The 21,111-nt window shown below is 39.8% G+C and overlaps 1 long non-coding RNA gene across 1 annotated transcript; it reads right to left on the bottom strand.

Annotated features, from left to right (window-relative positions):
- Positions 1-1,789: 1,789 nt before the first annotated feature.
- On the bottom strand, positions 1,790-11,955 carry LOC127047312 (uncharacterized). The gene is made up of 3 exons (XR_007773383.1): positions 11,850-11,955; positions 2,611-2,753; positions 1,790-2,526 (listed from the first exon to the last, which is right to left on the bottom strand). It is a non-coding gene; the product is annotated as an uncharacterized LOC127047312 (long non-coding RNA).
- Between the last annotated feature and the right edge of the window lie 9,156 nt (positions 11,956-21,111).

Genomic DNA, 21,111 nt, shown 5'->3' with positions numbered 1-21,111 from the left:
GAGAAAAAGAACAGCATATCACTCCATAGCAGTGTCCTACCCTGGGTGTGTCGCAGATATCATGTACATGAACTGGACACTTATGTGCCTTCTTTGGCTGACATCACACAGGAAGTGGTAACTGGCTTGCACATGTGCTGAATTTCTCACCAAACCTCTGTGAGGGTGGACATAGGTATCTTTACAAGAGAGAGTTTCAATTTGAATTGCCTAACCACCTTGGAATTCACTTTGCTAAAATACTGGTTTGTCTTTTGTATCAACTGAGGTGTTCACGATGCTTGAAAACTCCAGGGGCAGAAGAGGCTTTGATCAGCTAAAAATGTACATAATCTTGGAAAATTTACAAAAATATAGATGAAAATTCTTAGCGCAGAATGGCAAATTTGATAAACAACAAACACCACAGAAAAGATGTTTTGCATGAGTTTTATTTCTATTTATTTGAGAGTGGAAAAGGCAAAATAAGTACATCATTACAGTTGCCAGTAGATTTAACTAAAGTGAAGCTTCTGTCATACCAGTTGTGTTGAAGAGGAATATTCATGCTGAGGGAAATGCTCAAAGAAAAATTTGGTTTGTTTGTATGAGTGTATTCAAACACATGCATAAGAAGATGTTAGGATTCTGTAGTCTATTTGAATACAAGGCATTTATTAGCTAGAGGTGGGTGAGGAGGCAGCAGTGCTATGACTTTTTTCCATGTTTGTAGAGCAGTTCATTTCAGATGCAAAATATTACAGAATCACTGTTTTTTCTCTTTCTCTCTCTCATACACTCTTATAGTTCTTTGTCTATTTGTTGTTTTCCTTAATTGGAAATAAAAGTAATTTAGGCTGGAAAATACAATATTTGAACATTTTTACATAAAAGACATTATAAAGTCAATTAAATATTTATTCACATGGTTTTCTAACTTTTCTCACTATGGTGGCTGATTGACAGAACAAGGGCTAGATTCACTCCCAGTGTAAATGCCCGCTAAAGAATGTCTGCCATCTTACATTGTCAGATGTTCCTGGAGGTGGAAAGTGTCTCCAATCCCATTTGCTGAAGGGTGGAAAATTAAGAGGCAGAACACCACATGGTATGGTATTGCCGCCCTTAGTTCTGTGCTGCTGCTGGCGGTGGTGCTGCCTTCAGAGCTGGGTACCCAGCCAACAGCTGCTGCTCTCCGGCCACTTAGCTGTGAAGGCAGCACAGAAGTCAGGGTGGCAATTCTGCGACTCCACCTTCAATAATGTTGCGACCCCCCCCCCTGCAATCTCCTTTTGGGTCAGGACCCCCAGTTTGAGAAACATTGACTTAAGAGCTTTACATGTTTATATGTTGCCATTTAAAATACATAATTCATGCTTTGTTCCAACACCATGAAATTTAAGATTTCAATATCTGAAACCACGAAATTCAAGTTTTTAAAAATGCTATGACTATGAAATTTGCAAAAATGGACTGTGAATTTGGTAGGGCCCTAATTATAAATATGGTCCCAAGAAGCATTTAAGTCAATCTCTTTATGCATTTAGAAGAGGCCCATGAGATTGCATTGATGTGTGAATGGAATGTGACCCTTTAGGTCAAGAGGGCTTGCTGCTTCCCAGCCCATCTAATCTCATCCTGCAGTGAAGTCATAAAGCTGAGCTTTTGATGTCTCAGTCCTTTCATTTCCTACTGTATAGTAATATTCTGACATCACTCCAAACTCCAGCAGCAGGAAGAACCATGCTGGAAGGGAGAGAGACAAACTATATCAAACAGTCATTTAAAGTAATGAGAGACAGGCCCAAGCTGTAGAATTTATATCCAGGTCAGAACTTCCCAAACTTCACAGGGGTTGAGATCTGGTTCAGATCACTGGTTTGAGCCCATGGCTCTAAAAAATTATAAGAAGAGGTATGTAGGAATGACAAGCCAAAGAAACTTTAGTGTGCATAAATATTCTTCTTTTACTTTAAAATCAGTTCTAGTGATGAAACTCCTCTTTAATGTGCTTGTGTTCAGCTTCCTGTGTTTCTGAACTGAGAGATTCTGCTCTCATTTACAGACGTGTAAATCAGGAGTAACATCATTGGCTTCAAAGGGGTTACTAGCATTTTACCCCTTTTAACTAAGACTCTGTCCTTTATTCAGGCTTGTGGGAGAAGTTTGACCAGACGAGGAAAGTTCCCAAGGATGTGGTGCATCAAATGAGGCTGCTGCTCCACATTCCTAATCAATCAATATTTGCCCCAAACTTTAAAACCAGTTTTGTTTAATAAAATTGTACATAACAATATATGTTGTTTTGTAAAAGCCCAAGGGAGCAGTCTATTATAAACTCAAAAGTCCTGGGCTACACTTATCTTTGTTCCATTCTGCTTCATCTTCTTTTCTTGATGTCTTAATCCAGTCAGGCACTAAATGTCTCTCTTCTCACAGATAGGATATCCCAATTGTCAACGATCTCCAGCAAGGACCTTTTCACCTTGAAAATAGGGACAAACCCCATTCCAATAAAATTTATAATTATTTTCTGGAATTTGAAACCTGGAATGCAAATTCATATTTCATTTAAGGCAGATACCTTTAATCCTATTGCAAACATGGGTTAAAATGTCAAGAGATACTTACAGATGAGAGGATAAAGTGGTGCCATCCTCCCAAACCCACTTTTTAATGGCTGTGTCATATGACAGTCCAAACCAGTAATTTTCATGGTAACGAAGACCTTGGCAAACATCAGAAAGTTTAAATAACTCCTGCATTATGAAATCCTGCACTAGAACAAGAAAACCAACGTAAGTACTAAGTTTCTCCTGTTTGAATATTTCATTGGAAATGACAGAATAGTCTCATTAGAGTAATTAATGTTAGTGCTCTTGCACGGTGATATGTATCATCACTGGAGTTTCATGCAGTTAATGATTTCACAGGCCACTCAGTTTGGAAAAATTCTTGCCCTCAGGATATGCTAACCAAAAGGAAAATAAAAAGAATCGAGTGTCTCAGCTGAGTCCCTTTCTTTAGTGTCCTGGAATAAAATAACTGGCTGTCTATCAACCTCGCATTCCTTTTTTCTCTCCCACGCCGGAGGCCTAGGTTTATAGTTGGTTCTCTCAAATAAAATTAAAGTGCTTTCAGAGGATATTAGGAGGCAATAGGCTAGATTCTCAACTGGTGTAAATTAGCATAACTATATTACCCTCAATAGACTTAGCACCAGTTTATACCAACTGAGGATCAGACCCAGAACTTTTAACATTTGTGAGGTTTAGATTATAAATTGCCCAGAGCAGGAACTGTCTCTTTGTTATATGTTTGTACAATACCTAGCACAACAGCACTGGGGCCACGCTTTATTACTGAAATGCATATTTATTATTCAGTACATCTGCTAAAATGACTTCACAAACTTTATTGTTCATTGTCCATTGTCTCCTCGTAACTCAAGATGAAATTTTGACAAATTACGGGTGAAAATATACCTTTATCTAACCGCTATTCCCATAAACTCAGCCTGGAGCCTGAGGGTCAGATCTTCAGATGGTGTAATTTGGTGTAGCTCTATTGAAGCCAATGGGGCAACATTGATTTACTTTAGCTGAAGATCTGGGGTAAAATTTTCAAAAGCACGTAAATGACTTGGGAGCCAAAGGGCCATTTTGAAGTGTGTCTCAGGCACTTATGAGCCTAAGACTCAATGAGTTTCAATGAGGATCAGGCTCCTAAATACTTAAGTTGCTTTTGAAAATGGGACTTTGACTTCAAAATCACATCAGTGCTTCTGAAAATTTAACCTCAAAGTATTACTTTTGTCACTAAGATAAGCAGCTCTGACTCTGACTGCACACACAAGGAGCTAATCTGTGAAATAATAAATTGCGTTTTTATGAAGTCATTTTGGAGAGTAGATCTGCACTTTTAAGTTTTCAGATCAGTAACAAAATATAATTGTAGCCATTAGCAAATCACTTTTTGTCAACAATCACCATACATTGTTTTCTTTATTTTCAGCAGGAAATAACTGTAGTAAAAATGTAGTACTTTTGTATCAATGGATGACAAGGTTTATTTTTTTAATGGCTATCATTCCATATAAAAATATATATAATTTTAAAATGAAATAGTTCTTGGGAGATAAGGGAAGGAACAGATGATATTCATTAAGTTCGTGGTGTTGTATTTGTCCCGAGTCTCAGTCATGTTTTCAATATTATTAATTACTATCAATTAGGGCTGTCAAACGATTAAAAAAATTGCAATTAATCATGTGATTCAAAATAAATTATGATTAATTGCACAATTAATTGCACTGTTAAACAATAATAGAATACCATTTATTTAAATATTTTTGGATGTTTTCTACATTTTCAAATATATTGATTTCAGTTACCACAAAGAATACAAAGTGTACAGTTCTCACTTAATATTTATTTTTAATTACAAGTATTTGCCCTGTAGATAAACAAAAGAAATAGTATTTTTCAGTTCACCTCATATAAGTACTGTAGTGCGATCTCTTTATTGTGAAAGTGCAATTTACAAATGTAAAATTGTGTACAAAAAACTGCATTCAAAAATAAAACAATGTAAAACTTTAGAGCCTACAAGTCCGCTAAGTCCTACTTCTTGTTCAGCCAATCGCTCAGACAAACAAATTTCTTTACATTTTTAGGGGATAATGCTGCCTCCTTCTTGTTTACAATGTCGCCTGAAAGTGAGAACAGGCATTTGCATGGCACTTTTGTAGACAGGGTTGAAAGATATTTATGTGCCAGATGCGCTAAAAATTCATATGTCCTTCATGCTTCATCTACCATTCCAGAGGACATGCATCCATGCTGATGACGGGTTCTACTCAATAACAATCCAAAGCAGTCCATCATTTTTACAATGAAAATATTTGTAATAAAAAATATAAAATGAGCACTGTACACTTTGTAGTCTGTGTTTTAATTAAAATCAATATATTTGAAAATATAGAAGAACATCCAAAAATATTTAATACATTTTTAATTGGTATTCTAATGTTTAACAGCGTAATTAAAACTGTGATTAATTGTGATTAATTTTTTAAATTGAGATTAATTTTTTTGAGTTAATGGTGTGAGTTAACTGCGATTAATCGACAGCCCTAGTAACAGTTATTTTTATTACTCCCAAAGATGTGCTAAGCAGAGAGCCTTAATGCTTTTAAGTCCCACATAAGCCCTCACAATAGGTTTTAGGTGGGACTCAGGTGGTGCATAGTACATGTCAGTTTGACCATACAGGACTCTAGTGTTCTGTAACAGTGCTGAAAATAGTCCTGTCCCATCTACCTTAGCAGTTTTGTTTTTTAATACCAGTTGAGGGGAATCCAGTAGGTTTATTGTGTCAGTATTGGGCCAATGAAGCAAGCACTACTAGTACTGTAGCCTGTTAGGAAGATAATTAAACAGTTAAAAGCATTTCTAATAAATACTGCAGTTACATTGTGTTCTAAATAACGAATGGCTGCAGTTTTCCATTAACCATATAACAGTGAATTGTATAGTTTATTCTGCCTTAGGCCATTTAGACATTTTTATCTTGTTGAATTATGTTGACCAGTATTAAAAAATAAATAAATATTTACCAGTTCTTCTTTGCTGTCTATCTGAAGCAGCTTGGAAGCTAGTGAAGAACAATAATCTTTACTCTTTTGCCAAATTTTAAATTCATTAGAAAAGTGGTAGTAATCCTCTCTGTACTGTAACCATTTATCTGGACATAGGCAGCATTTGGAGCCTTCAAAACAAAACCAAGTTGATGGTTACACCGTATTTATCAGTCGTTTGAGGGTGATGCAGTTTAATTTCAGAGAAATTTACCTAGCAAAATATCATTCTATGGCTGGAAACATTTGCATTTTAACACTCTCCAGTACCACTCATCCATCTGTAACCCTTCTGCCCCTCTGAGTTGGCAGCAACAAGGGCTGGGTTCAGTATCCAGGGGTTCTGTTTTAATAACACCATGCATAATCGTCTCGAGCCCCCACCCAGTGACCTGGGACACTTACATACCACACCCTCCTGGGCGCCTCTAGGAGGCAATACTTCCCCTCTCGCAAGCACAGAGTCTGAGTGTAGCAAAATCCTTTTAATAAAGGAAGGAAGGAATGCGGCATCCCATTGAAGAAGCACCACAAACAGGATTATAACACAAACCATAGACAAACCCACCTCCAAGTACATTTGGCAATGTCCTTTTCCCCTTAGGGTCTTAAGTCCAATTATCCCAAAGTCCAACAACCCAAAAGTCTCTGGTCAGTGCCACCCCAGAATTCAAGAGTTTATCTGCAGAGTTTTACTCCCCTAGCCTGGGTGGAAATGGGAGGGAGTCCACACAGGATGTTAAGGGGCACCTTATGTGGACCAGGGCCAACTGCTCCACCTCTTCGTGGAGTTCTACTGCAGCCTTCACCACAACCCGCTCCACCACACCAGCTGTGCTGCTTCTCCAGCTGTCCCTGCAAACCGCTTCACTCCACTCACTGTTCCATTGGCTGCTCCAACACGCTGCAAACTGCTCCACTCTGCCAGCTGCTTAACAATAGGTCTTCAGGTTCCCCGACTGGTTAACACAGCACTCAGTGATTTCAGCTCTTAGTAGGGGAGCCCTGATGCTGGTGCACCATTGGCCCAACATGAATTCAGCTTAGAAATCTCTAGGTGGACTCCTAACAGAATCAAAATCAGCTCTACTCTTTAACATTGGAGAAAGAAGGATGTGCAATTGGTGGCCCCAGCCTTGCACACACACTCCTACCTCTCAATTCATGGGATTTTGGAACCCATGGCCCATGTTTAGCAAGTACCACCCAACTGAGGTTGAGTCATCTCTGTCACAAAGCAGTCCCACAGTTCTCCATTCACACAATCAGAGTGACAAACTTTTTTTTCCTCCTGTCCCAATAACAAAGAAATTGGGGATCCCAGAGCTGTTAAAATAGCCGTCCCAGTCTGCTGTGGGCTTATGCTAAGTGGGGAGTGGGTGCCAATGCAAATGCTCGAAATCTCTTTCCACACCCTTTGAAATTTTTGAAATTCTTTCCACACTCCCTACAATTCACCACCAGATGTCAGGGTAGTGCTCATCCTGACTCTGCTTGCACATCATTATTTCTTCGGTCTATTTGTAATGAGACTTATTGCCAAAAATGGCATTAGCTGTTGCATGATTAAGGGCCTTACCCTATTCCCATTGAAGTGTCAATGGCAAAATTATAATTTATTTCACCATGAGCAGAAGCAGGCTCCAAGTGTATTCAAACATAGTTTTGCATACAATTATGAAACTGCCTTGGGATGACAGCTCACAATGCACTGAGCATTATTGTTACAGTAATGTTATAGGTTATAATTTCATGGATGTAGTTATGAGGCTGAAAATGTATCCTCATGGCTTAAAATAAATCCAGGCAAAAAATCTCCAAGTACAGAGAGACATTCACACCTCATCAGGGCAGGTATGGAACAGACCTGGCCCAGCCTCACAGGAGCAAAGGATGCAGGCGTAGGCAGCAACAAAAGGATCTGTTGGACTCTCGAATGAGTCACCTCCCTTCCTTTGCCAGTTTGGGACTGCGATTAGGTAATGCTCACCTGACTTTGAAGTGTGGTGGGCAAAGCCAAGAGGGAAGAAAGAACATTATAAAAGGGAGAGACATTTGCCATGCTCTCTTTCTCTCTTCCACCTATGCCTACAGACATCACCACCAAGCAGCTGAAGCCCTGATCAAAGGAGAAAGCCTTGCTGAAGAGCAACCAGCCAGCCTGTGCTGAGAACCATCTAAGTTTGTAAGGGCATTGAAAGTGTTAGGATCAGCTTAGAATGAATATTGCTTTTATTTCATTTGAACAAATCTGACTTGTTGTGCTTTGACTTATAATCACTTAAAATTTATCTTTGTAGTTAATAAATCTGTTTGTTTATTCTACCTGAAGCAGTGTGTTTGGTTTGAAGTGTTTCAGAGATTCCACTGGGGATAACAAGCCTGGCACATATCAATTTCTTTGTTAAATTGACAAAATCATATAAGCTTGCAGTGTCCAGTGGGCATAACTGGACACTGCAGGATGGAGGTTTCTAGGGTTGTGTCTGGGACTGGAGATATTGGCTAGTGTCATTTGGTTGCACAATCCAAGGAGAAGCTTACATGCCAGAGGCTATGCGTGAACAGTTTCTCACAGGAGTGGGGTTCTCACAGCAGAGCAGGGTAAGGCTGGCTCCCAGAGTTAAGGATTGAAGTGACTTAGCACATCACTGGTCCGGATAACATGAGGGGAACATCAGAGTGGTATATTGCAGTGATTTCCTAACTAGTTCAGTGGAAACACCAGACTCCCTGACTTTTTTTAGTAGTTTGTAACAGTGAAATTTTGCAACTGCATAGAGAGCGATCTGAATTACACATTAGTGTAGACAGAAGAAAGGTTTCAATCTGTTTATCCTCATTTTACTAAAATTCCTATTGAAAGGGGTAGAATATCCCATCACTTTCATTCTGTGACATACCAGAAGGAAAAACAGCAGCGATATTAAGTGTAAATGTTGAAACTCATTTCCTGAAACAGAGAGGCAAGTGAGTGATGGTTATCTGTTCTAAAAATGAAAGGAGCATTTGGCAATGTAATAAGCACATTTTAAATGCTTAGATGATAGAAAAGATTCGTAGTCCGAGGCTATTGTGTTCATCTAGTCTGACCTCCTTTACAACACAGGCCATAGAACTTCCTCCAAAATAATTTCTAGAGCAGATCTTTTAGTAAAACATCCAATCTTGAAATAAAAATTGCCCATGGTGGAGACCCCACCACAACCCTTGGTAAATTCCAATGGTTAATTATTCTCATTGTTAAAAATGTACTCCTTATTGCCAGTGTGGTTGAAGAGCACATTATTAAAGATTTGTTTCCCCATAGTTTATAAGTATAGACTTATAGTAATCAAGTCACCTCTTAATCTTCTCTTTGTAAAATTAAATAGATTGAGCTCCTTGAATCTATCACTAGAAGGCATGCTTTCTAATCCATTAATCGTTCTCCTATTTCTTTTCTGAACCCTCTTTATTTTTTCAACGTCCTTCTTGAACTGGACACAGTATTCCAGCAGCAATCTCACCAGTGCCAAATGCAGAGTTGAAATAACTTTTCTACTCTTATTTGAGTTTCCCCTGTTTATGCATTCAAGGATTGAATTAGCCCTTTTGGCCACAGTATCACCGTGATATTCAGCTGATTAACCACCACAACCCCCAAATATTTTTCAGAGTCACTGCTTCCCAAATAGATGGATAGACTTCTAATTGATAGTGGATAATTAGGTAGGTAAATGGTACCTGGAGATCTGAAGGCAGAAGCTGGAGTTTATGAATAGAATTTTATAGTGGTGCATCCATCCTCATTCTCCATAGCTAACCTGCTGCTGCTTCTTTGTGGCAAGTAGATACCCTTGACAGACAGGCACATTGGCTGTTTGGTTATAAGAGGGAAGAAGTAACTTATAGAAGAAATATTAATGACCTTTGAAGGTTCTGGCTGAAACCACACGGAAAGTCTTAGACATATGCTTCTAACTTGATGTGCTGATGCTACCCAAAATGTTCAGAGCAAAGGGGTTTTCATATCTTTAAGAAGTAGAGTGATTCTGACAGGATTAAGGGATCTAAGATTGGACTTGTTTTTTCTCAATTCTGTTTCTAAAGTGTATTTAATTTATTTATATGTAAAAATTAGATTAGTGATAATCCCAGTTCTGATGACAGTAGGTGGGATGATGGAAAGCTGTCAGGGCAAGATATATTTAGGTCATTCTGTGAAGAATCTAAGAATCCTCTGTCATGAAGAACTTTCATAACTTAACGGAGGCTCTGAATTGATTTGTCCAGCCTTGTAGAAAACTAGCAGCAGCTGAAAAACAGTTCTTGCTTTCCCTTTCACACTGATCCACCCTTGAGCACTGGGCACCTTGGTGCTTCCTATTTACTGTCTGTGACACACAATAGCTTGGTCTCCAGAGGGTTATAATAGTTGGTGTGATTTTGGTTGCTGACTTTAGTATGCAGGTGTTGGAGGTTTGGAGATGCAGGTGAAAACTATGGTTGAGTTTCAAAGGGGATGCAAGCAGATGATGGAGGGAAAGTGAGTGGAAGCTGAAGGTAAAACTCAAGACTTGCTGATGCAAATACACATCTCTTTCTCCTCTTTGTGTAGTCCATCTGCAGTCAGATGGCCTGATTTTTCTCACACTGTTGTAAATCAGTTAGAATCACCAGGCCCATTAGGCTGAGCTTGTGACAACACCACAATATTTCTATGACAACAAAGTGATGTGACAGACACAGGACTGTATCATCCCCATAGGCAGTCAGCAGTAATATTATTGGCAATAATAACAAGAGTCACAGAGGAAATTACCCAGGGCCCACTCCTGCAGACCTTTGGTAATTTGATCAATCCTTAGTCATGTGAGTAAGTCAATGGGCCTATTGTTGTGAGGAAGAATTTTTCATGTGACTAAAGTTCTGCAAGCCAGGCTCTTTGCTTTTACTTTTTGCATAATTAAGCTTTGCATTTATATAGTGACTTTCATCTGATAGTCTTGCAGAGATTTCCAAAGGTAGGTAATAATTTGGCAGAGTGCAGCTTCCTCCATAATTATGAATGGAAACCACAATAACTGGGCTGGTGGTTGTACTCTGACTGGTTGGTGATTGTTTTGAAATACTGTGATTGGTTGAGTACCATCTATGTCCTTTTGCTCAGACTCATTAACACTTTGTGTGATTGCAGCAGAGAAATTCAAAATACCCCCACACATTTATCTTCTTTATATACAGGATGACCTGGAATGAAAATGTTATGGCTTCTACATGCACCGGGTTTCAGCAAAAGTGTGTTCTTTTCACACCTCTAGCAGTTTGGGTCTTCACAACTGTAGGTGTGAGTTTTTCCAAATCTCAGCACCGCACAACCCTGACTGAAGCAAACTCTATCTACTGTCACTCTAGGATGGAAAGATACACATTCATTTGGCTTGACAAAATCAGTGTTGTTAATACTAGGATCATTGCAGTGGAGCAAGTAAAAGTTTTTTTAAAAACTGAAAAAATTTGCTTGTCCATGTAAGTGAGGGAAAAATTGTGCTGATGGTAAACCAAACACAAGGGAGACAGGAGCATAGGATAAACAAAGACCAGACAAGCTTCTCCCTGACTGTGTACCTCTGTGTACCCACCAACACCTAACCTATATAATCCACTGCTGACCTTTGTGTGATAGAATCCCTGGGGTGCAGCCTGGAACCATGGGACCACTCTGTCCCCTTAACTCTCCAGCCTGGGCTGTCTCTCACAATGCTTTGCTAGTGACAAGCAGCAAACCCCTCCAGGCACTGTGATCACTCAGCATAGTCAGACGTGAAGCACTGCATCCAGTTAGATTTCATGAATGCTCTCATAGCCACTCATGAATCACACAGAGCAAGGCACCAGCCAAATCCTCCCACCTCCCAGGCTTGTACCTCAGGAATATACCATCTTGCACTGCTGAAGACAAGCAGTGCAAGTTTATTAATTGGTTCACCACTTCATTAATGAAAAGTGGGTATGCACAAACCTTTGTAAATCTGAGTAGATTTGCCAAACACTTCAGGCAAACTCACTGGTAAAGATAAACAGTTCAACATATGTATTGACTATAAAAGATTATAAGTGATAGGCAAAAAGTCAGAGATAGTTACCAAAATAAAATAAAATATAAGCATGCAGTCTAAACTCTCAACCCTATTAGATTGGGTAACATCTAAATTAAACTGGATATTGCAGTTCATAGTACACATAATACCTGGGCCAGTCCCCTCTGTTGGGGTCTTCAGTCTTCTGAGTGTCCTTGTTGGTATTGCAGCTTAGGTGGAGGGAGGAGAAAAGGCCAAGCATGTGGTCGCTGTGTTCTGTTTTATACCCTTAGTCCATGTGCTTGGAGAACACAAGTCTAGGCATGTCTGATGAGTGTTGCTGAGTCACGAGGTGAAGCAATACCTCAGTGTGTCTCCTGTAAGTGAGTCATTGACTTGCAGCTCCTCTACTGGACAATGGCTGGTGATGTCTGTTCAACACCCACCTGGGCTTTGCTTACCTCCCTTGTCATTGTTTTTGGAGAGCTAGTATCTGGGTGCTTCCCAAACCCACAGCATGTTTTAGTGGCAACCATACAACACAATTCTCATAACTTCATGTGCATTAATGATACACATATTTAGATGGAACAGTAGGTTTCAGCGTATCATAACCGTTCCTGATACCTTACATAGAATGCTTTATATTCAATATTACAATTATATACAAATGATGAGTATGGGGGTTACATGGTGCTCCCCTGGGGGGCAGAGTGTCACACCTTGAATCTCCCCGCATCACACACACATGTACACAGCTGTGTCAGTGCACTTTGTCATACCAGCATGGTTTTAGGAGTAAGCATGTCCTATTCTTTGGGGAGTTCCTGGGTATGTTGTTGTGGATTTCCAGTGCTGGAGGATGATTCTGTCAGGTCTTAGGGCTTGGCTACATTTGCAGATGTAGAGCACTTGGAGTTAAATCAACCTTTGAAGACCGTAGCAGGGAAAACACTGCCGTGAGTTTACACTGTCAGCTGCAAGCTCACTGGCATGGTCACATTATCAGCTCTTGCAATGCCACAAAGAACAGTGCATTGTGGTAGTTATCCTACTATTCAAGTGGCTGCAACGTGCTTTTCAAATGGGTAGGGGTAGAGTGGGACAGGGAGTGTGTTGTGTGTGGCGGGAGAGACAGTGTGTTTTGGTGGGGCTGAGAGAGTGTCAGCATGCTGTCTTGTAAGTTCAGGCAGCAGCTCACCTTCCTCCCTCCACTCCTCTCTCACACACACTCACAACAGCAGCATTCCACATTAATGGTTTGCTTTGTCCTGGAGCAGCTAAGCATGCCATCTATCAGAAACAGAGCTTTGAAAGGGGATATCCGCATGCCTGCAGCTGATTTCAAAACAATGAGACAAGTGGCCACTTGACTTCAGGGGCTTATGAGACGTTTCTGGAGGCCAGTCACAGTGCAGTAATGCAACACTACATCCACACTAACGCTGGTGCAGCAAGCTTTATGGAGGTGGATTATGAGGAGGCTTTCCAGCTGCAGAGTCCAGGCACTCTACATGCCTTGCCTGTGTGGACACCTCAGGAGTTAGGGTGCCTTGGGCTGCTTTAATGTGCTCTAATTTGCAAGTGTAGCCAAGCCCTTAGTTACACATTTAGGTCCAGAAACATCCTTCTAGAATTTTAAACCTCATTTCATCACCTTAAAGATCTTTCACAATTGCACTCCAGCCTACTTCCTTCCTTTCATCTCTTACTACATTGCTTTCCCACCCCATACAGTCACCAATTCCAATCTCAATGTCATGTTCATTTCATTGTCCCACTTCTGTTTCTGTGACTGTATGAAAGGAAAACCTCAATCCTGGTCCAGCAAGCTACCATCCTTCTTGAATTTCAGTGCCTCCTCTGACTTCTGTGACAGCTCCAAAGTGAACCAAACTAAACTTTAAAAAATATTTTAAATTCTTCCTTCTTTGGGGCTTCTGAGTGAATGCCTACTTCTCTGCTTCTCTTTATTAAATTGAGTACTGTTTGGTGCATGGACTGTCTTCATTTTCTGTCTTGTACATCCCTTTGACAAAAGGCTGCTGCACCCAACTGCTCTCCTGCTTGGCCAGCCCTGTCTGAACTGAACCTTTTGAATGCTCCCATCACTGAGAGCAGAAGCAAAGGGCTTCCTGCATCCGCAGCAGCTACTTAACCATCACCTCACCAGTGTGGGATTGACACATCCCATCACACACCCTCCTGCTCAGGCTTGGATCTGGTAGTGGTCCATCCTCTAGTCTCTCCCTCCTGCTTGTGAGAAGAAATTGGCATTGACATGCTCCTAGCCTGGCTGGTGAAGTACCTGAAAGTCATACGGTTACAGGGAGAGGTACCATCACATGATCCAGGCATTGGTGTGTTTTATTGAATTGAACCAGAGAAGGGGTGTGTGTGGTCCATGATAAACTGAAAGAGGTTTCAGATAGTAATGCAAGGCTTCAACTGCCCACTTCACAGCCAGTGCCTCATTCTCAATGGTAGAGTATTTGTTTTAACAGCAGAACAGCTTCCTGCTAAAGTAGAGCATTGGATGTTCCTTTCCAACCACAGCCTAGGACACTACAACCCCCAAGGCCCACCTTGGAGGTATCCATCAGGAGGATGAACTGCCTTGCAAAATTGGGATTGTAGCCAATGATTTTAGTTTAGTATCTACTGTCATGTGAATTTATGATTAATCTATATGTTATATTACATATATTCACTGTACATTAATCAGAGTTGATTTGTAGGATTATCAAAGTATAAGGTTGATCAGTATTTTGAGGAACTATGTAGTAGTCATAAGTAAGACAAGCTGAAATGCAAGAATCCGTGGGCTGAGCCTGCAAGACTTTAGCTTAACTGTTTTAGGCCTCGGAGACAAGAAATAATGGTGCAAGTCAATGACTGAGAAATAACCTGAGAGACTATGGGAAAGAGGTACCAATCGGTAATATTGCAAAGTATAACTGGAAAGATTAAATTTAAATTATAAAATGCTGTAGCAACAAATATTGTCTCTAATATGCCTTAACTGCAAGATAAAGGTGGTACGTCAATGTTAACAAGAATCTACCCAACCTATAGAATTCAGGATCCCTTGCGTTTCCATGGGACACAGACCAAAGGAAAGAAAGGGAGGATTGATACTTTCATGTACATGCACAGAATGTAGGTATAGACAAACTCACGGTATAAGAAAGGGTGCCTAGAGCAGGAAAATTGAGCTTCCTATGGGAAACTCCAGCAGGAACCACTCCTGTATTGATGATTAATCCATAAGAGGGCCAGCAGACTCTAACACCATCTAGGAGGATGTGAGTATGTCTCTAGGTATAACTGGTACATTATACTTATCTTTAGGAATAATATATGCTATTACATTTATAGTTTTGTAGGTAATTTTAATAACACTACTAAAAGATAGATGCTCTTGTAATTGTGTGTGTTATTTGCCTATGGTTTCATGTGTCCTTATAAACTCCAGATTGAGAACGAACAGAGATAACTCTGTTGAACTTGAGACTGTAGCCGCCAGAGCTGATCCCACTGAAGTATGATTCACATTAAATAGAATAAAAGGCTACAGGAAGGAAGAGAATGGGCCCCTGATTTAGTCAGTCCTTCAAGACCTGAAAAGCTCTTTCATAGTCTCCCAACCATTGCATTTTCCTCAGCCTGGTACTTTTTTACAAGGTCTGAGAGGGGGGCAGTTATTGCGGCAAAAAATGGCACAAAAAGTCAAAAATAGACCACCAGCCTAGGAAACTGCTGTACTTGTTTCTTGTTGGGGGGACTGGGCAATTGCTCAAGGCTTGAACCTTGTTAACCAGGGAATGTAACTGTCCCTGTCCCACACTGTACCTAAGGCACATTACCTCTCTTTATCCCAGGTGATGTTTGGCTGGGTTTGCGATCACTCCTGCCTTCCTGCATCCAGAGCAGCTCCTTAACACTCACCTCACCAGTGTGGGGTTGATACACCATATCAGGAGTGGCGTACCATGGATTTACATAGTGGCGTTATGATAGGTTCTTTTTATTATCTATTCCTTTCCCAATGTCCCGTTAGCTTTTTTTGGCTGCTGTTGAACACTGAGCAGACTTTTTTCAGAGAACTATCCATGGTGACTCTAAGATCTTTCTTTGGAGCGGTAACAGCTAATTTAGACCCCATCATTTTGCATGAATAGTTGGGATTATGCTTTCCAATGTGCATTACTTTGCATTTATCAACCTTGAATTTCCTCTGTCATTTTGTTGCCCAGTGACTCAGTGTTATGCGATCCCTTTGTAACTCTTCTAAGTCATCTGGACTTAACTATCTTGAGTAATTTTGTATCATTTGCAAACTTTGCCACCTCACTATTACCCCCTTTACCAGATCATTTATGAATATGATGAACAGCACCGGTCACAGTACAAATCCTGCTGTTCATCTCTCTCCACTGTGAAAACTGACCATTTATTCCTACCCTTTGTTTTCTATCTTTTAGCCAGTTACTGATCTATGACAGGACCTTCCCTTTTATCCCATGACTCCTTACTTTACTTAAGAGCCTTTGGTGAGGGACCTTATGAACGGCTTTCTGAAAGTCCAAGTACATTGTATTCACTGGATCACCCTTGTTCACATGTTTGTTGACCCCCTCAAAGAATTCTAATAGATGAGTGAGGCATAACTTCCCCTTACTACAAAGGCCGTGTTGACTCTTCCCCAAAAAATCTTGTTTATCTATGTGTCTGATAATTCTGTTCTTTACTACAGTTTGAACCAATTTGCCTGGTACTGAAGTTAGGCTTCTAGATTAGTATTTTTTTTTGGCCTGCTGAATTACACATTTATACTTGGCTTGCCAGAGTTAATGTTCCTTTCCATTTTCCTCAGTAGGATTTGATTTCTAGTTTTTAAAGGATGCCTTTTTGTCTCTAACAGCTTCTTTTACTCTAGTTAGCCATGGTGACGTGTTTTTGGTCTTCTGGGGTTTTTTTTCCTTAAAAAAAATTTAGGGATATATGTTTAGTTTACATCTCTATTCTATCAGAATACGATTCTGTGAAAGTTTCCCCAACCAGCTCTGAGTACAATGTATCTCCTTATTATGAGCTTGGGAAAGGACTGAATCCATTAAAACATATATGGATTATTTTGGCTGATATTTATGTTACTGCTTATAGTTAGTGATATATAAATCTTATGAGAAAAGGATCGATGGCTTAGTTTGGATAAGCAGACAAAAGTTGAACTTCTCATGTCTGCAAATCTTGTGAGGAAGCAGGCTTTCAGCATTAGATTTCCAGTGCTTTCTGCTTCTGGTCGGGCTGGAAACACCCCAGAAACTATCTGTCTCTTGTACTATTTTGGCATTTCAGGCTACGTTAAAAAAACACAGAGGCTGCTGGTGCAAATGATAAATACACTTAATTCCAATGCTGTTTTACTCTTAGAAATGATATCACAAATGCCATTGTGGAATCCCATATTTATTGTGTCTGTGTGATTTCAGAGCAAAATTGCTCTATCTACTAGTAAAAATATGTCTTTTTTCTAACTACCAGTCCTGAAATTTTACCTTGGACTCGACAGTCAAACTACATTAATGGACTGATTTGAATGACAAAGTTAAATAAGAGATCATTATAACATAGGTAATAATGTTCACAAAAATAATTCAAATTTTTAATTAAAATATGATTTTTTTTACAAAAATCAACATTTTCAGTTTCAAAATGTTTCAATCAGCTATAGAGCTGGTTGAAAAATAGGATACATTTTTCTTGAGAATGTCAAAAAAATCTAACTTGTTTTTTCATTGAAATTTGTAAGGACAGGGAAAAAAAGAAAGTTGTGAATCTTGAAAATTTCATCCACCTCTATTTTTAATGATTGTGCTGTTTGAGGGTCTGATTCAAGGCTCCCATTGATTTCAATGGGGTTTGGATCAGGCCCTGAAAAAGTCATTGCAGAAGATGGAACATATCAGGACCTTCCAATTAAGAGTTTTATGTGATTGCAGTAATTTGCTATAGGCAAAAAACTGCATCTTAGTCTAGGAAAATAAGAATGTTTCGGTGGGTAGATAAGGATTCAGCAGACATTTTCAAATGCACCTTTGAATGCAAAGTGTAAGAGATATAACAATATCCTGGACAAATATTACTGAACTAAGTTTGTCATTGTGGGTGAGCAATTACATGTAATTCCATAGAGGAGTGGGACCACAGCTTCTGGGAACTAAGAACAGTGGGAGATGATTAAACAAATTAACTCAGGCTGTAGCACCTCCAGAGAGATACCACCACCCGGATAGTCTAGCAAATACTAATTCAAACTATTTCCGGGCACCAAGCAACAAATAAAGGACTTTCAAATAAATAGCCTCGTTTCAAACTGACTTAAAGCCTTCTTTTGATCTAGAAAGCAGACAGGGAATTTGCTTCAAGGGATGCCCCAATCCTTAGGGAAAGGCTGGAAGGACATTGGCCTACTGAGGCCCCATAAGACTGGGTGGGCTAGTTCTGAGCAAAAATTGTGATGACTTTGTGACCACAGGAGAAACTTCTGTGTAGTGTTTAAAGAACTGTTCACTGGCCAGAGCCCTTGTTGGAGTTGGGGGTAATAGCTGGTAACCTTATTAGCAAGCATATAGGTTCTTTTATTGTTTTTAAAGTTTTCTCTGTAATGCTTTCACCTTAAGAATGTGTTTGCTTAGGAAGAGCTGTGTGGTAACTTAACTGTGGGCAATTATACTGTCTACTGTCTTTGATGATAAAAGTAAAGCAGGCTGGCTTAGGCAGGCTGACTTTGATGAGGAGGTCACAGTATATGCACAGAACTGTGCAATCCAGAAATATTCCAGTCAAGAGGGAGAAAGATGCACATCTCCATCCAAGAGAGGTGATGGTCGAGGAGCCAGGAGTTTAGAGTGTGTGCCCTTGCTGAACCATAGAGGACGTACACAGGTCCAGTCACTCTGAACAGTGACACAAAGATATTGAAGAAATTGCTATATATTTGTGTATGTCATGGACCTTTACTGTAGATTCTGCTATGTATACTTATTAATTTACAAAGCTCAATTTTGTAGTACATCTTAGAATCTTTTTGCACTTCTCTAGCACAGAAGAGATTATGTGGACCTAAGTTGTCATAACCAATCACTGAAGTTTTTCTTAAATATAAAAATAAAAAGTAGTTCAAAGTTCATGTCAAGCTTATCTCTGTTTATCTCCAGAGGAAGTTATGGAATTTTGCAGCTACTTGGATTTAATTTACTGGAGGAAGATAACTAATTTCATCCTCTTGTTTTTTTGGCGCTCAGACTGTCTTGTATATGCTTCTCCCCCTGCCATGTCCAAGATAGTACACTTCATGACAGCACTATAATAGAAAACTCGGATTCTTTTTTAAACAACAAAAATATGGTAAGTTTAATCAGGATTAGTAAGACTGGCCCACAAAATGGCGACTTCTATGAATGTCTCTAAGTAACAGGAACCATATATATACACAACTAGTAATTTTCAGCTGGGAGGAAAATCTGTCAGAAAATGGAGATGATTTATTATGGACAAGATTTTTTATCAGTTTCTGCATGAGCATGCATGCAGGGAATTGCCATTGTAGGTCTTGCTCTTCCCTGCATAACAAGATGTGCTCTTTTTTCAAGCAGCTAGCTGCATTAATCACTTCAAAAGGAGTCAGGAAGAAAAAGGTCCATGGTCAGCCAAGGAGGGGAGCACCTTGTTAAAGGGCAGCATAAAAGCTCCAGTTACAAGGAGCTCCATGAATTGTTATGCCTCAGTGAGGCGCTGAGGGCCACTGAAGAAGCCTCAGTGTCTTTCTCCAGTCTTTCTTAAGCTGGTATAGCAGGCTTCATCTAAGCAGCCCTCTGCTCACAAATATAGAGTTTTGATTGTGCACAATCATAGGAGTGGGCTTCTCCAGTTCTGAAAGCAGCACAGTCACCGCTATTAAAATCTGGATGTTCTGCAAACCTGAAAATGAAACATACATGTACTGTTGACTATGTAAGTCACATGACAAAGTCAGAAGTTGTTATTAATGCCCCTAATGCCAGAAACTTACAGGTTAAGAGTTAGAGCTGTGCCATCCTCCCAAACCCAGAATTCATTGATTCCATTACGGAATAATCCTATCCAGTGATAAGAAAACGCTAGAGGCTTTATGAAATCCTGTATGAGAACAATAAAAAATTGTCTTAATCTTACATCAGTATTTGGACCTTTCATTCTATCCTTTTATCACCTGCTCTTTCTGAGTAAGTGGGCCTCTCAGGGTGAGGGGGAGGCGAGGGGAACAGTGCCTCTTTATACTTGATGACAGTCATTGCAGACAGAGATATGTGAGGACCTGCTTTTATAAGCACCAGCTGAACTGTAATTGCAGTATTCCCAGACCTGCGCAACCTGGAAATTGAGATGTTAGAATGGAGTCAAACCAGGTTCTTCCATGCAGCACTACAGACATGAAATCAAATATTGTTCTCCTGGTCTCTGACTAATTTGCTGTTTATAGTCTGAAAAGTCCCCACAGTTGAATTCTACCTGTTTTTTCTTGCTGTGTTTCTTCAAAAGTCTGGAGCCCTGAGAAGAGCAATAATCTTTACTCTCTTACCAAGTTCTCCATTCAGTAGAAAAATGGTAACAGTCCTCCTCATGCTGTATCCAGTTTTCTGGGCAAAGGCTGCAGTTGTCTCCTTCAACAGAAAATGCATTTTGTAGATTGATTTTATTAAAGTATTGCTCGTGATCATGCCATTTGATAGTGGTTTTAGACCACATCCAAGCCACCCTGAAACCTGCAAGATATTTGCCTGGGGAAGACTTTCATAAAAGTGGTATTGGTAGAAAAGGAAATTGAGCTGATCTGAGATCACTCAAGTCACCTGAAATTTGTCAGTAACACTGACCTCTTTGCTGAAATTTCTGAAACTCAGGATCTTTTCTTTGCCTTTCCTGAAAATACTTACGTTTAACACCCTGGAACCCCACAGCTCCCAACAGTACTACACAGAGGATCTCCAGAATCACTGCAACATATGGCCATGGGGAAGATAGAGGAGGAAAATCTAACAGAAAAGGAAAGGCAGACAATAAACAAAAAGACATACAAAGAATACAGTGTCACAGTAGGATTCACTGTATCTAGGCTCCATCAGGCTTAAGTAACAGCCCCAAAATAACAGGGATTGACAGTATGCAATTATTTTTCTTTGATTGGAGATATCAAGTTGATCCTTTTTACCTTCTACATTCACTATACCTCATTTGAGTGAATGAATTGTCAGTTATTCCCAGAGCCATGAGGGCCATAAAATTCCCCCTTCAGTTCTACAGCAAAGTGAGTTTGCTGACATTTCAATAATCATCTGAACAGGTCAAACACATATTTTACACCAATATTTCTGGGGAGGGTGTTTA

Source organism: Gopherus flavomarginatus, chromosome 1 (assembly GCF_025201925.1).
Source record: "Gopherus flavomarginatus isolate rGopFla2 chromosome 1, rGopFla2.mat.asm, whole genome shotgun sequence".
NCBI lineage: Eukaryota > Metazoa > Chordata > Testudines > Testudinidae > Gopherus > Gopherus flavomarginatus.
Note: the sequence above shows the minus strand (reverse complement) of the source record. Positions and strands in the feature narration are given on the sequence as shown.